General features: G+C 39.2%; 1 pseudogene; it reads left to right on the top strand.

Moving 5' to 3' along the window:
* The first annotated feature begins 433 nt into the window (after window positions 1-433).
* On the top strand, window positions 434-2878 carry LOC129053293 (ras-related protein Rab-9A-like; annotated as a pseudogene).
* Window positions 2879-17438: the final 14560 nt, after the last annotated feature.

Here is a 17438-nt window from a genome sequence, read left to right as displayed (position 1 = left end):
GGTGGGGAAAGGGACGTCCAACATTACTGAGGCTTGAGTAGGTGGTTTTCCCTTCAGAGTGTAAACAAAGCCACTGGGAACTCACTGCATCTCATCAAAGCTGCTGTAGCCAGATTGCCTCCTAAGATTCCTCCTCTCTGGTCAGGGCACCTCTGAGAAAATGGCAGCAACCTCAGTTAGGGGCTTATAGATAAAACTCCCATCTCCCTGAAACAGAGCACTTGGGGGAAAGGGTGGCTGTAAGCACAGCTTCAGTAGACTTAAACCTTCCTGCCTGCTGGCTGTGAAGAGAGCTGCAGATCTCAAACAGACTGCCTCCTCAAGTGGGTCCATGAAACCAATCACTCTTGACTAGGAGACTCCTCCCTGCAGGGATCAAAAGACACCTCATATGGGAGTCTTCTGGCTGACACCCGGCTGGTACCCCGGTGGGATGAAGCTTTCAGAGGAAGGAACAGGTAACAATCTTTGCTTTTCTGCATCCTCTGATAGTGACATACAGGCAAAAACGGTCATAAGTGGACCTCCAGCAAAGTCCAGTACACCTGCAGCAGAGGATCCTGACTGTTAGAAGGAAAACTAATAACAGAAAGGTATAGTATCAACATCTACTAAAAGGATTTCTACAAAAAAATATATATATACAAAGGTCAACAACATCAAAGAACCAAGGTACATAAATGCACAAAGATGTAAAAAAACAGCACAAAATGGCTGAAAATTCCAAAACCAAGAAAGCCTCTTCTCCTCCAAAGGATCATAACTCCTCATCAGCAAGAAAACAAAATTGAATAGAGAATGAGTTTGAGGAATTGTCAGAAGTAGGCTTCAGAAAGTGGGTAATAAACTCTTCCAAGTAAACGAGAATGTTCTAACCCAATGCCAAGAAGCTAAGAACCTCAAATAAAGGTTAGAGAAATTGCTAACTGGAATAGCCAGTTGAGAGAAAAACACAAATAACATGATGGAGCTGAAAAACACAGCACAAAGACGGTGTGAAGCATACATAATTATCAATAGCCAAATCAATCAACTGGAAGAAAGGATATCAAAGATTGAATATCAACTTAACGAAATAAAGCATGAAGAAAAGGTAAAAAAAAAAAAAAGGAATAAAAAGGAACAAACGACGTTTCCAAGAAATATGGGAGTATGTGAAAAATGAAACCTACTTTGTTTGCTGGTTTGTTTGTTTGAGATGGAGTCTTGCTCTGTCATCCAAGCTGGAGTGAATGGGTGCAGTCTTGGCTCACTGCAACCTCCTCCTCTCAGATTCAAGGGATTCTCCTGGCTCAGCCTCCTGAGTAGCTGGGTTTACAGAGGCACACCACCACCCCTGGCTAATTTTTGTATTTTTAGTAGAAATGGGGTTTCAGCATGTTTTTCATGTTGGTCTCAAACTCCTGACCTCATGATCCACCCATCTTCACCTCCCAAAGTGCTGGGATTACAGGCATGAACCAACATGCACAGCTTAAACCTGGCTCTTCTTTTTGGCTCAGATATAACTATAAAGTTTCCTGCTCTCTCAACACTAACTTCAGTTACATTTGTCATAAACATACTCCCTAAAGTATAAATCTTGCTGTATCAGAAACATGCAATCTTGGTCTCTTAAGCATCTCTAACCAACAGTAGTGAAGCTTACTATGAGCAGAGAAGTTTTTATCATAAATTCACTGTTGATAACCAGAGCTTTGATGTCACATTTCAGCTAAAGTGCCAGCTTCACGGTCAACTGTGACCTGATAAATGCAAAGAGTGAGCCCTTTTCAGTTGTTTTAGAGAATCATGGTAGTATAGTAGCCCACACATGGCTACATGCTCAGTAAACAGGTCTTACTTTTAGTTATCCCAGAGATCTATGTGTGTTATTTCAGTTAAAGCTGATATTCTACCAGGCGCTGTGGCTCACTCCTGTAATCCCAGCACTTTGGGAGTCCGAGGTGGGCGAATCACGAGGTCAGGAGATAGAGACCATCCTGGCTGTCATGGTGAAACCCCGTCTCTACTAAAAATACAAAAAAAATAGCTAGGCTTGGTGGCGGGTGCCTGTTGTTCCAGCTACTTGGGAGGCTGAGGCAGGAGAATGACGTGAACACGGGAGGCGGATCTTGCAATGAGCCGAGATGGCACCACTGCACTCCAGCCTGGATGACAGAATGAGACTCCGTTACAAAAAAAAAAAAAAAAAAAAAAAAAAAAAAAAGCTGATATTCATACACTCATAGAAGAAAACGTAGGTTAAAAGGAATGTTATGGTGCCTTTTTATTTTCCAGGGTTCTTGAAGCTCTTGAGATGAACAGTGGCAGGAAATTCATCACTTTTTAAAGTAATTTTTTTTGGAGATGGCAGAGTTGGGAGGAGTTTGCTTATGAACAGATATGTAACTAATAAGTTTGATACTCAGATGTTCCATGCAATAGATGTGGAATTTTTAAATAAGATTTGAAAGGGATGGACATTTTGTTACCATACAGATTCGTGATACGGCAGGTCAGGAGAGATTCCGAAGCCTGAGGACGCCATTTTACAGAGGTTCTGACAGTTGTCTGCTTGTTTTTAGTATCAACGATTCACAAAGCTTGCAGAACTTAAGTAATTGGAAAGAACACTAGAGCTTTCCTTTTGTGATTCTAGATTCTAAGACAGGCATAAGCGAATGGCAGGTGTTTAGAGAAGAAGTAAAGCTTATGCAGGGAGAACAGTGACTATCCTTACTTTGTAACAAGTGCAAAATATGCCAAAAATGTGGCAGCAGCCTTTGAGGAAGGATTTCAAACAATTCTTGCAACTGAGGACACGTCAGATCACTTGATGAACACAGGCATAGTCAACCTTCACCAAAAGCCCAAGCCTAGCTCATCTTGCTGTTGAATGTTAGAGATAAGACAGATGCATGCTAACCAACTCACATGTATATACAAAATCAACATGGACATGGAGAAGAGAATTAGTTTTTGTAGCAGTGTATTACTTACTAAAAAAATTCAATGATTGTATATTCCTGTGTCATTAGTTGGTAGGAGATGGGACACATCCACTCATGGAGGAATATATTTTCTCAATAATGGCACCTTACATTTATAAATTTTAATGGTTGTCTAAAAACATTTCTTTGATTTACACATGTAAATTAGAGAGCTAATAAATGAGATGACCAAGACTTTAAATATAATTAAAATAAGAAACTTGACTACTCTAGAATTTATACTTGGATTATTTTTTCCCTGAAAAATGGGAAACTACTTTTTATACGTACATGATTTTTATGCAATTAGCATTGTATACTTGGTGAAAGAGAATGATTTCCTAAAAAAAAAGTTAGATATGAAAGATTAAATCTAATGTATTTGCAGTGCATTCTTATTTACTTCTTTATCCTTTTCAAAATGACTTAACCTTTTTTATTTTCATTCTACATATCATTAGAATTATTCTTACTAGTAATTACTCATAATTTGTGTGTAATTAAGAAGTTGTACCACCATAGGTCATGATTCACAGCCCCAGGAGGAGGGAGGGCTAACAGCGGCACAATAGTTGCTTCATACAATCTGTCACACATCCAGCTAAATTCGAGCTGTCTGTGAATAAAAAGCATTTCCATTGACAGCGTTCAGATTTCAGAAAAAAGTCTAGCTACTGAAATTGGAGAAAAGATAAATCTGCATTTGATAACAAATTGATATCAATTGATAACAATTGATATCAAACTGCAATCGATAATAAATCTGCATTGATTTAACAAATACAAGGTGTGTGTGGAGGATACAAAATTACAATTCCACTAATGGGATATTTAATATCTCTGTTACTTTCTTCACCCTTGAGGAAAGTTTCCTAGTTGAAGTTAAGCCATTCATTTTTAACACAAGACACCATAAAAAATAATGAGTTCATGTCCTTTGTAGGGACATGGATGAAATTGGAAATCATCATTCTCAGTAAACTATCGCAAGAACAAAAAACCAAACACTGCATATTCTCACTCATAAGTGGGAACTGAACAATGAGAACACATGGACACAGGAAAGGGAACATCACACTCTGGAGACTGTTGTGGGGTGGGGGGAGGGGGGAGGGATAGCTTTAGGTGATATATCTAATGCTAAATGACGAGCTAATGGGTGCAGCGCACCAGCATGGCACATGTATACATATGTAACTAACCTGCACATTGTGCACATGTACCCTAAAACTTAAAGTATAATAATAATAAAATTTTTAAAAAGTGACCTAAAAAAAAAAAAAACACAAGACACGAGCTAACCTTATCACTCTCAGAGGAAACACTAAGGATTGTACTTGGTCAGAGGGTAAGTAAAGACATCTTTACTAGCCCATCTATTTACTTAGTGTCTCCTCTATTACTGAACATCGTTTACTGATTTTCTCTCAAGGTTTTTTTGTTTGTTTCAAAAAAAATCCTTGCTGCAATGATCAGAACTGATAAAGCAAATTGTGGCCTCTTGGGGATGTTCATATTCTGTGCAGCTGGTGACTATCTGACTCTACAGAGGCTAAATGAAGCATGGACTGAATCTGGATGAGACCCACAACTGGGGAGTTACGGGGTTATCAAAGGACATGCTGGTTGAGGGGAGGTGGCTGTCATGTAGGGGGCAGAGTTTTGAAAAATTACATCAAAACATTTCTCTTCCTGGCCCCACCCAATACTGCCATCTGGAAACATCTGATAAAAAATACAATAGAAAATGATAGGAGAACAAAGCAGGTGGTGAGTGTGGCAGCATGAGTAGTGAGAAGCAGCTTCAGAGCCATCCTGGACAGAAGAACCATAGATGATGCTCCATAGTTTGAAGGACGGGTGGTTCCCAGTGGTACAGAAATTGCTCCATACAGTCTGTCATACACCCAGCTAGATTCAAGCTATGAATAGAAAGCGTTTCCATAGAGAGAGTTCAGTTTCTAGAAAAAGGCTAACTACAAAACTTGGAGAATAGACAAATGTGCATTTAATAACTTATGTACAATGTGCTGAGTAGAGGATATAAAATTATAATTCCATTCTAATTAAATAAATATTTTGTTAATTTTCTTTCTTTGGGAAGTTTCCTAGTTGAAGAGAAAGGATTCCTACTGTTTCTTATCTTGGAGGAAAACTGTTTACATTTCTGTAAAAACCTAAGTTTTCACTTTTATATTATGACACCAGCATGTAAGTTTTCTCACAATAAACATGTCATGTAGAGTAGTAAAGTGGTAAGTAGAAAAATGCACCAGTGTGGTACCCAGTGAAAGGTTGTGTCTGGACAGTCAGTGCTTTCTGGAATTCCGGACTGACAACCAGGAAGTGTTGAGGTGACTGAAAAGTTAAAGATCACAAGTACAGCATGGGCAAAACAGAGATTGAGAGTATCTATGTCCATGCCAAGGGAACTATCTTAGAAAGTTTCCAGCTATAGCAAAAGGATGAAACTCCATATGCACATTTCTTCTGTATCACTTTTGGAGCACTAAAGCAGATAACTAACTTAGTGCTAATATACATGTGCTAACGGGAGCCTTATTTTAAAACTGATTTCATTTCATTGCTCTTACGTTAAAGAGCCTTCAAGGGACATCACCTACCAGATCCAAGCTTTGCCAGCTTATCTTTCCTCATGATCAGCTCTTATCTACCAGCTGACAGCTCTACCCATGTGCCCCAGTGCTTTTCTTCACACCATCACACCTGCAATACTTTTCTCTGCAGCCCACATTGGAGGTCCTACTTAACGCCCCATTTTACTTCCAGCTCCTTCAAAGAATTGGTGACACATGAAATTTGGCACTTAACTTTACTAATATGCACCCAGGATTTGGATTACTAGTTCCTACCTCACCTTCATTAGCCTAGAGAAAAAGCTATTTTCAATATGCCACTTTTGTGCAGCTGGGCCATGTTTTCCTGCTGTCACTCACCCTGCTGCTCTTGGCTGGATTTCATCAAAACTCTTGGGATGATATGCTCATTGAGGGCAGGAACAACCATATTAAAAAAAATACGTGCTTGCTGAAATTGCTCCCAGATTTCTAGATGAGTCTTAACTTTTTCTGCACCCATAGCTCTGGCATTTAGTTTGTTTCAATATGAGTGCTGTATAGCAGGTTAAGACAACATATTACTTTGGATACTACCAATAGGGGAAATACAACAGAAACAGCTGTGGTGGGCAGCACTTTAAAAATGAATATTAAACTACCACAATATTGGACAAATATCTTTATTTTAAAAATAAAAAAATGGGGTAAAAATGATGGTAGCTATTTCACACAAGGACACAAGACAAAATTTAGAATTACTTGCTTAAAATTAACTCAGAATGGAACAAAATTGTTCAAGTGCTCACCATTAGAACAGGTTGCATAACATGATTTTCAGTGGACATTACCTATGTTACAGTAAGATCTTGTTACAGGAACAAAGAGACTGTTCCCAGACTCGTCTGGTGTATCACCTCAGCCTCCCAAAATGCTGAGATTACAGGCATAATCCCAATTCCAAACGTTTTGTAAAAGTTGAATCAATATCGTGAAAATGGCCATACTGCCCCAGGTAATTTGTAGATTCAATGCCATCCCCATCAAGCTACCAACGACTTTCTTCACAGAATTGGAAAAAACTACTTCAAAGTTCATATGGAACCAAAAAAGAGCCCACATCGCCAAGTCAATCCTAAGCCAAAAGAACAAAGCTGGAGGCATCACACTACCTGACTTCAAACTATACTACAAGGCCACAGTAACAAAAACAGCATGGTACTGGTACCAAAACAGAGATATAGATCAATGGAACAGAACAGAGCCCTCAGAAATAACACCACATATCTACAACTATCTGATCTTTGACAAACCTGAGAAAAGCAAGCCATAGGGAAAGGATTCCCTATTTAATAAATGGTGCTGGGAAAACTGGCTAGCCATATGTAGAAAGTTGAAACTGGATCCCTTCCTTACACCTTACAAAAAAATCAATTGAAGATGGATTAAAGACTTAAACGTTAGACCTAAAACCATGAAAACCCTAGAAGAAAACCTAGGCATTACCATTCAGGACATAGGCATGGGCAAAGACTTCATGTCTAAAACACCAAAAGCAATGGCAACAAAAGCCAAAATTGACAAATGGGATCTAATTAAACTAAAGAGCTTCTGCACAGCAAAAGAAACTACTATCAGAGTGAACAGGCAACCTACAAAATGGGAGAAAATTTTCACAACCAACTCATCTGATAAAGGGCTAATATCCAGGATCTACAATGAACTCAAACAAATTTACAAGAAAAAAACAAACAATCCCATCAAAAAGTGGGTGAAGGACATGAACAGACACTTCTCAAAAGAAGATATTTATGCAGCCAAAAAACACATGAAAAAATGCTCACCATCACTGGTCATCAGAGAAATGCAAATCAAAACCACAATGAGATACCATCTCACACCAGTTAGAATGGCAATCATTAAAAAGTCAGGAAACAACAGGTGCTGGAGAGGATGTGGAGAAATAGGAACACTTTTACACTGTTGGTGGGACTGTAAACTACTTCAACCCTTGTGGAAGTCAGTGTGGCGATTCCTCAGGGATCTAGAACTAGAAATTCCATTTGACCCAGCCATCCCATTACTGGGTATATACCCAAAGGACTATAAATCATGCTGCTATAATGACACATGCACATGTATGTTTATTGCGGTATTATTCACAATAGCAAAGACTTGGAACCAACCCAAATGTTCAACAATAATAGACTGGATTAAGAAAATGTGGCACATATACACCATGGAATACTATGCAGCCATAAAAAATGATGAGTTCATGTCCTTTGTAGGGACATGGATGAAATTGGAAATCATCATTCTCAGTAAACTATGGCAAGAACAAAAAACCAAACACCACATATTCTCACTCATAGGTGGGAATTGAACAATGAGAACACATGGACACAGGAAGGGGAACATCACACTCTGGGGACTGTTGTGGGGTGGGGAGGGGGGAGGGATAGCATTGGGAGATATACCTAATGCTAGATGACGAGTTAGTGGATGCAGCGCACCAGCATGGCACATGTATACATATGTAATTAACCTGCACGTTGCTCACATGTACCCTAAAACCTAAAGTATAATAATAATAAATAAATTAAAAAAAAATTCTATGACTTCCTCCACCTTCCCTTCAGCCACAAAACAAGCATTACTGAGAATTCCAATATATAATACAAATGAAGCAACTGCTGTGACCAAAGTACCTACATTGATATGAGTGTGTATTCATGGTCTGCTCTATTTTTTATTTATTTAAATAGAAACCTTTGACACTTCTAAAAGGCTGAGTACAAATGTTAATGTAATCCTGGCTTTTCTTTGACAACTCTCCTAAAAACTGCTTTACAACTTTTTGCTAGTATGTGTATCAACGGTTTACTCTCTGAGGGAAAGGAAATAATCAGCAGGACCACTATTCCTAGCCACTGGCAAAAGCATATATGCAGCACTTAGCACTGCACACGTATTTCCTTGGCTTCTTTAGTACTGCTGTGTATACTGACTATACATTTTTATAACATCTCTAAATGTATAAATGAATTAATGTGAATGTATCTGCTATCACATTTCATTTCCAACACAGAATATGTTAGTTTTAAATCTACCTACCAAATCTTGAGTCTGACATTTATTTTTGGATGGTTACATTAAAATCAACTACCTGGGACAGTCGCCGTGGCTCACACCTGTAATCTCAGGGCTTTGGAAAGCAGAGGTGGGTAAATCACCTGAGGTCAGGAGTTCGAGACCAGTCTGGCTAACATGGTGAAACGCTGTCTCTACTAAAAACACAAAAATTGGGCACACATGGTGTTGGGGCCTGTAGTCCCAGCTATCCAGAGACTGAGGCAGGAGAGTCACTTGAGCCTGGGAGGCAAATGTTGCAATGAGTCAAGATCACGCCATTACACTCCAGCCTGGGCAACAGAGCGAAGCTTCATCACAACAACAAAATCACAAATAAACAAACCAAATATACAAGTGGCACAATTCTTCTTCAATGACTATTGGATCATAGAAAACTTAATTCCTGCCAGTTCATGATCTCTATTAATAGCACAGCAATTTATTTGAAAGTAGATGGAAACATTTCAGATTAAATTTTTAATTAGTTTTCCCTTACATAGGCTGCTTCCTTGATCTCTTTAGCGTTCCCTAATAAAATCAACTATGAACACTAGGAAGGAAAACATAAAAACAATTTGCCTTCACAATATTCCACAAATAACTGTTGTAAGTTGTGTTCCTAAATACCTACTCAACTGGCTGAGAAGATTTGCTTGCCAAGGGAGTTGACGAGATAGTTCTGATGAGAAAAGGCATTCTGAAAGGTAAGCTGTGCAGCCTAAGGCAGTTACTTAAAAAGGCCAGTTTCCTGACAATGGTCGAATCTATTTTTCTATCGTCAGATTTTTAAAATTATAGAACATGCCTTACTTTTATATGTAAATCATAAACATCAGTAAAGAAGTGATTTATTCCATCTTCTTGCCTTATGCGATGAAGCATAATAAATCTCAAATGTGACATAGTTAAGGCAATATTTTTCTTAGAAATAAAAAACAAAAAGCAACCAGTTCATTGATACAATATTCTTCAAATTAGTCACACACCATGTATTAGTGATGGAAAACTTGAATACATTAACTGGGATTAAAATTAGCTTAGTTTTACCAGAAAGAGAATATAAGCATTCTAAGTGAAAAAATAGCTAGAAAATAATGTAACATCACCCCTGATAGGATTCAGATAAAGTTTTTGGTGGGTATGAGACTTAGTTTAAAAATTAGCTGTTCAACAAAATATTTCCTCCCCAATAAAACAAAAGTAGCCCCATAAATGGAAACTTTCACATTCGCACAAATTGTGAAGTGTACAGTCTCAGAGCCTGGCATCTGTGTTCCATGTTCTTCTAGTTTGTGAAACCAAACGTTAGTTAATTATCCTTACTAAAAAGAGAAAGATATGCCCTGCGGTAATGAATGTTGACACAAACCACTTGCTGGACTTGTGCATGCTTTTCAAGAACATGTTGTTCAAAAGCCACATGTTCTCATCTGTGAGATTGAGAGCAGCATGAGCTATGAACTGGTGCAGATGATGACATTTGTCATAAACGACAGTGTGAGCAACAACAGATTAACATATCCACGTGGAATGAAGAATGCCGACATTTCATCCTGTAAATTCTTTTTTTTTTTTTTTTTTTGACATGGAGTCTCGCTCTGTTGCCCAGGCTGGAGTGCAGTGGCGCAATCTTAGCTCACTGCAAGCTCCGCCTCCCAGATTCACAGCTTTCTCCTGCCTCAGCCTCCCGAGTAGTTGGGACTACAGGTGCCTGCCAACATGCCTGGCTAATTTTTTGTATTTTTTGTAGAGACGAGGTTTCACCGTGTTAGCCAAGATGGTCTCAATCTCCTGACCTTGCTATCCACCTGTCTCAGCCTCCCAAAGTGCTGGGATTACAGGCGTTAGCCACCGCGCCCAGCCCTTCATTCTGTAAATTCTGTAGATGGTTTTCTTGTGCAGAAAAAAAAAAAAAAAAACAGCTTGAATTTGCTTTGTTTGTTATTTTCAAGGGACATACAAGGGATCTGTTTTTACATTATATGTAATTCTTTTTTAGAATATATAGTTTTAAAATAACACCTCAGTTATGGGTTGAAGTGTATTCCTTCCAAAATTCCTTTGTTGATGTCCTAAGTGACAGTACCACAAAATGTGGCCGCATTTGGAAGGAGAGGTTACATGTAGATATGGTTATTTCAGATGAGGTCATTTTAGGGTAGGGTGGGCCCCTAATAAAACCACTCATGTATTTAGAAAAAAGGAACATTTGGAGATGCACACAGGGAAAAAAAATAACACAGGAAGACTGGAGTTACACTGCCACAAGGCAGGGAACTTCCAGAAGCTGGGACATAAACCAAACAGAACCTTACCTTAAGACCTGCATAGGAAGCATGGCACCACTGACACCTTGATGTTAGACAGTGGCACTCAGAAATGAGGCAATACACTTCTGCTGTCCGAAGCCACTAAATTTTTGGTACTTTCTTACAACAGCCACAGGAAACAGAGACAGTCTCCTCACCAAGGAAGCTGTTCCCAATCCTGGGCTGGAGGAGGGTGGCCGATTGCACCAAAATCCCTCAGAAATCTAAAGCATGTTTTACATCACTCACGTTGTCAGGACAAACCTAAGTGAATCTTTAGATAAATGGATGTTTTTGTGTCTTGATCAAGCAGTGGTTTCTTTTACAATGATGATGAATTCTGAAGCATTAGCAGCAAATTGTGAAAATGCCTTAATAAGGTGAATGGTAGCAGGAGAAAGAATTAAAATCAATGTATGCAACAAGTTATTTTTATGTGTGCTCCTTTGTCTACCACAGGGCCAGTGGAGTGCACAGAAATTATATACAAGTAGCTGCATCCTAGAAAGCAATACTGCTACAAGTACTCAAAACAAGTTTTAATGAGTAGTGTTCTCATAATATGAGAAGATAATGTTACAACAACACCTGGCACATAATCTTGTCTATCATATTTTGGTGACAAGTCCTGAATAGTTGGAAAGTATCACACACTTAAATATTATATATTGCAAGTAACTTACAATATCAATTCCTCAAAGGTCATTAAAGCTGGCTTGGGTGCTTGAGAGAAACAGTGCAAACATGCAAGCAACATATTAGAAACATAAATTGGAAAGGACTGGGCTCTTCTCATGTCAAAAATCTATAGGCCTGTTTACTCTGAATGACAATGTGTTCTCGAGCCAAGCCTGGTTTCTGGAAACATTCTTGATAAAAAATCAGGTGTCATCATCTCTGGTGCTGCTTTTGAGCTTCCTTTGCATTGCCAAGGTGGTCACTGGGGAGGAAAGCATGCATGTATGACCCAGCCAGGAAGTGCCATGGAGGGTCACTGTGGGTCATTTTAACCCTGGAGGTCCTGATGAAAAACATGATTCCTGAAAACTGCCTGAATTTTAATGGATGAAACCTAGTAGGTCCTGATGAAAAATATGATTCATGAAAACTGCCTGAACATTGATGGATGGCATTACAAGGCTGCAACTTGCTACAGGTGGACTAGGTTTTTAAGTGCTCATAGTGGCTAACATAGTGAACTGAATGTCATGGGAAAAGTGAACTGAATATCATAGGAAAGCCAGAGGTCATGCTAGTCTGTGCTGAATTAAAGTATAAATAAACAAATCCCAGGATATTCCCTGGCTGGCTTCTATCAGTCTCTGGGACTCCACAGCAAACCTCATTTAATTGTGTTGGATTTCATTTACCTCCACTGTCCAGATCTTCCAGTTCTGAAATCACATTACACTATATTGTTATAATAGAATAAAAATTCTTATGAAATCTAAGCTTCCACATGCTCTGTGGATTCTACCTTCCCAGCTCACAAAAACTCCGTTTCAAAAACTGGATTATCATGGTGGCCAACAATTACAAAGTAGAAGCTCCTAGACACGATCTTCAATATGTGGCTCCTAATGAAGTAAAAAACAGTACATATTTTTAGCGGTCAATACTGAAATTCAAAGGTGACTAATGGGAAATGTAAAATTCTTCCTTTGTTTTACTTTCTAACTTAAACCTGGAAGATGCCAGTAAGCTTGTCACCATTTCCCACATACTAGTGAAGATGCATGACTTCTGGAATAAACAAATGATATAACTGTGATATTTCTTGTAGAATCCTACATATTTCCATAAGAAAACCAGAAGACCTCTAATATTAAATCACAGACAACATTCTCATGATCTGAAAGTATGGCACATTCAGCTGAAAGGACCCTGAGTGTCTGTTGGAGTGAACTAGGCTTCACTTGGACTGGAGCATTTAGAATTAGCAATGACACTTAGAAGATTTAACAGACGTAGATGATAAATTAAGGACCATACAGAGTGGTGAGAAGACCAAGGAATTAATTAGCGTGCCTTAGAAATTTCCATAAGGCATCCGTTGGGGGAAGCTAAAACTAACTCTCCCTCATGTCACTTCCCGAGAAAAGAGAGGCAATGTAGCCCTTTGTGTTCTATTTGTCTTCTTTCTACCTGAACGATGTGTGTTATAAATATATGTCCTTGCAAATAAAAAAGACTATGATATGCCTCTTAATACACCAATTTATAAGAAAGGAAGTTTTGTATTCTATAAAAGATGAAAGAAATAATCCATAAAGGAAGACATTCTGAGGCACTGAGAGATCTTACAACAAAGTTTAACAGATTGGGACAGGTGTAATAGCTCATGCCTGTAATCCCAGCACTTTGGAGGGCTGCTGCAGGCAGCCTGCTTGAGCCCAGGAGTTTGAGACTAGCCAAGGTAACAGCATGAAAGAAGAAATACTTGTCTACAAAAAAATAGATCTCTACAGATACATACTAAAATTTCTGGGCATGGTGGTGTGTGCCTGTATTCCCAGCTACTCTGGAGGCTGACAGGGGAGAATTACCTCACACTACTGTAAGTTAAAATATCCTGACTCAAAAATAAATAAATAACACTTCAACAGATTTGCAAAAGAAATGAACCTATGAGAAAGTGGGGAAAAAATACAAGCCATTCCATGGCTTCTAGCACAGATAATTAAAATATAGATGAATAACAGATGGGTGGGAACATGGATGGATATACTCAATGGTAACCCCACTGTGTGTATTTTTCACATAAGGGATTTGAAATCAAATGAAGTTAGGTTCTATGTAGCTCTGCTACTTACTTGCAATGTGACCACAGGGAGCCCTTAATCTACTGTTGGTTTTCTCTTTATGGAAATAGTGGTAATTTTGTAGCACCTTACGGTAAAGTACCCAGCACAGCGTCTGACTCAGAGGACATGCTCAATTAGTATTATCTAGAATAACATGGAAGGCCAAATGCAAACTGAGAAGTGGTGACTGGTAAAATTCTCAACATGGGGTGGAAATTGAGTAAACAAGCAGTTAGTCAAACTCCTGGAAGACACATCTGAGGTGAGTTAGAAGGCAAGGCTCATCAAGCCTCACCGGACTTTCTGATGATTCACCTACACAAAATGAAATCAGAAGAAACATGATATGCACGTGCTAATGAATGACACATTTTATAAAGAAAATCAAGGCACAGCTGGCAGTTCTAACTTTAGAATTGGAGGGTTATGTCTGTTGAAGGAAAGGCAGATAGAAGACTCTGCGCATGATGAAGTAGGATTTAAAATACCATGTGAGGTGGGGGACTATAGACTTGTCCACTTTCTCACTACGATCTAAGCTGCCCTCACCCTTCAATGGCAGAGTTAAGTATCTGCAACGAGGGTATCCCACAGAGCCAACAATATTCACTATCTGGTCTTGCAGAGAAAACTTTTGCCCCTGCTTTAGAAAAGAGATGAAAAACAGATTGAGATAGAAAAATTGGGTAACAAAGACAAGCAAGAATGATACAAAAAGCCATGAAAAACTGGAGGAACTGGCAATAATTCTTCAGAGAAGGTGAAGGCAGAAAGACTGGGCAGTGGAAAATTGAATAAAGTAAACAATGATACCATGAATTATTGCTGTGCTAAATTTTAGAGCTGAAGTTTGCCAAAAGAAGTGCTTGTTACTTTCTTCAGCAAAAACACTGAAGCAGCATGTGGGTGTGGGTGTGTCAGTGTATGTGTAAGGGATATAACATGCATCCCTACACTCATCCCTATATGAAAAGCCAGAAATGGGCAAACAGCATGGTGCTAAGTCATTGGACAGACAGAAGGGAGCTCGAAGAACAATTGCATGAGGGTGCTGTTACCAACTACACAGATGGACAGAAGATAAGATAACGTTTACTTTATATACATTCCATGCTTATTGTGAGTTGCCAATTTGGTTTTCCTTTTGTAAACAGCTGAAGAAGCAAGAAGGCTGTAATTTTTCATTCAATTTTGGCAAAGAAAAACTGACAGGTAAAGGGGAAGAATTGGAAACCCTGGGAGAAAATTACCCCGTTATCACAGGAAGGGAAGGGAATAGCTGCAATCACTTCGCAAATACTTGAAGGTATTGGGCAAAGGTGAGACACATGTTAGGATTCTACACCGTCCAATCTGTGGAACTTTCTCCAAGGATGCAAATGTTGTACATCTGTGCTGTCCAATATGAAAGCCAGTGAGTATTAGAAATGTGGCTATTGTAACTGTAGAACTCAATTTTCATTAAACAAGAATAGCCACATGAGATAGTGGCTATGTAATGGACAGCACAGGTTTAGATTAAAGATTCCAAGAGAGTGACATGATCTTAGCTCACTACAAATTCCACCTCCCAGGTTCAGGAGATTCTATTGCCTCAGCCTCCTGAGTAGCTGGGATTAATGGCATGCACCATCATGCCAGGGTAAATTTTATAATTTTAGTAGAGAACAGGGTTTGCCATATTGCCCAAGCTGGTTTTGAACTCTTGGCCTCAAGTGATCTGCAGACCTCAGACTCCCAAAGTGCTGAGATTAGAGTCATGAGCCACCATGCCCAGCCCAATTTCAACTTTTTTAAATAAAATTTCTGTGACATCCTCCACCTTTCCTTCAACAACAAAACAAGTATTACTTGGAATTCCAATATAAAATGCAAATAAAGCAACTGCCATGACTGACATACCTGCATTGAAATGAATGTGTATTCATAGTCTGCTCGATTTTTCCATTGCTTTAAATAGGGGTCTTTGAAGAATCTCCAAGGAACACTTGTCCCAGAGTCCCTGAGGTGGTAGCACAGAATTAGATAATAGATTAAATTGGGAAATTGCAGACAAGAGGAGAATCTAAGATAGTTTCCACATGTCTAGGTGAAAGGAACAAACAGAATGTGACCTCTCTTCTAAGATGCCCTCATCCAAATCTCTAAAACCTGTGAGTATGTTTAGGATTCATGGCAAAGAGAAATTAAGGTTGTTCAGCAGCTGACGTTAAGATAGGAAGATTACCCAGGAACATGCAGCTTGATCAATGCCATTAGAATGACCTTAAATGTAGACCATAGAAGCAAAAGAGGAAAGTCAGGGGGAAGTGACAGAAGAACGGTCAAAGCAAGGTGATGTTGATAGCTTTGAAAACAGAGGAAGGGGCTACGGCTAGGGCATGCAGGAGGCCCCCAGAAGCTAGAAAGTGAAAGGAAACAAATTATCCTCTGGAGCCTCCAAGAAGAACACAGTGCTGTGCACACATAGATTTTAGCTAAACAAGACCTGTGTTGGACTCCTATGGTACAGAAGTGTAAAATGATATACTTGTCTTGTATTAAGCCACTAAATTTGTAATAATTTGTTACAGTGGCCTATTGTTCCACCTCTGCTAGAGTTTTGTCATTTACTTTTTTTTTTCCAAATCCATGTTGACTGTATCCGCTTCAGACTTACTATTATTTCTGTGATCATGCCTGTAATGTTCTCCCAGATTCTGCCTGCAACCCCTGCCTATATTTTTAAAATCCAACTTAGTTTCTCTCCTTCCTCCATTATTTCCAAAAAAAACCTACAGGTTCCCCACATGCTAGGAAGTCCTGTCACTCTTACTGCCTCTTAAAGACTTTGAATTTTCCACAGCCAGTGATCAAAACTCATTGTACATTTTTTCAATGCTGTGTACAAAGCTGACACTGAACAAATTTTGTCTTCACAGGACTTAGATACTTTATCAGCCTTATATTCCCAGCATACAACTCTTGAATCAGGGTAAATTCCTCACTGCCCCCAAGAAGGTCCTGGATTTTTGTTTGTTTGTTTGTTATTCCTTTGCTCATTTTTCCCCTCCCTGCAATGCTCTTCTTTTAGCCCACCACGCAAATCCTATGCATCAAGGCCTTGATGAGTTTACACTTTTTCTGAGAGATGATCTGGATCCCTTCCATCTTCAACCGCCTCCCCTTTAAACTCTTTACTCAGTTTATAATGTTATCTTAGCTCTTGCTCAATTCTAGGGCTGTAACGTTTCCATTATTGCTTCTGAGAGGTTTGGTTCCTTTTCTTTTTAATTACATGTAAGCATCATGAGGTCAGGCTCACCTTTCCTCACAATACACAATGGTGGCTACTCAAAAACATTTAGTTCTGCGGCTCTCAACTCTGAGCCATCTGGGGTTCCAAGAGGACATCTGACAATGTCTGGAGACATTTTTGGTTGTCTCGCTTGGGGGAGAAGGTGCTATTGACAACACAGAGACCGAGGATACAGATAAATCTTCAATGCGCAGGACAGCCTCCCAAAACAAAGAATCTGCTGGCTCCCAAAGGCAACAGTGGCTCCGTAAGAAACCCTGGGTCAGCTGCATGACCCTGTTAACTGTGAAAGCAATGCCCCCAAGAGAGCAGACACTTGCAGGTGGAAGTGTGCTCAGCGCCAGCGC

The sequence above is a fragment of the Pongo abelii genome, chromosome Y, assembly GCF_028885655.2.
Source record: "Pongo abelii isolate AG06213 chromosome Y, NHGRI_mPonAbe1-v2.0_pri, whole genome shotgun sequence".
Classification (NCBI taxonomy): Eukaryota; Metazoa; Chordata; class Mammalia; order Primates; family Hominidae; genus Pongo; species Pongo abelii.
The sequence above is the reverse complement of the archived record's forward strand: the minus strand, read 5'-3'. Positions and strand labels throughout refer to the sequence as shown.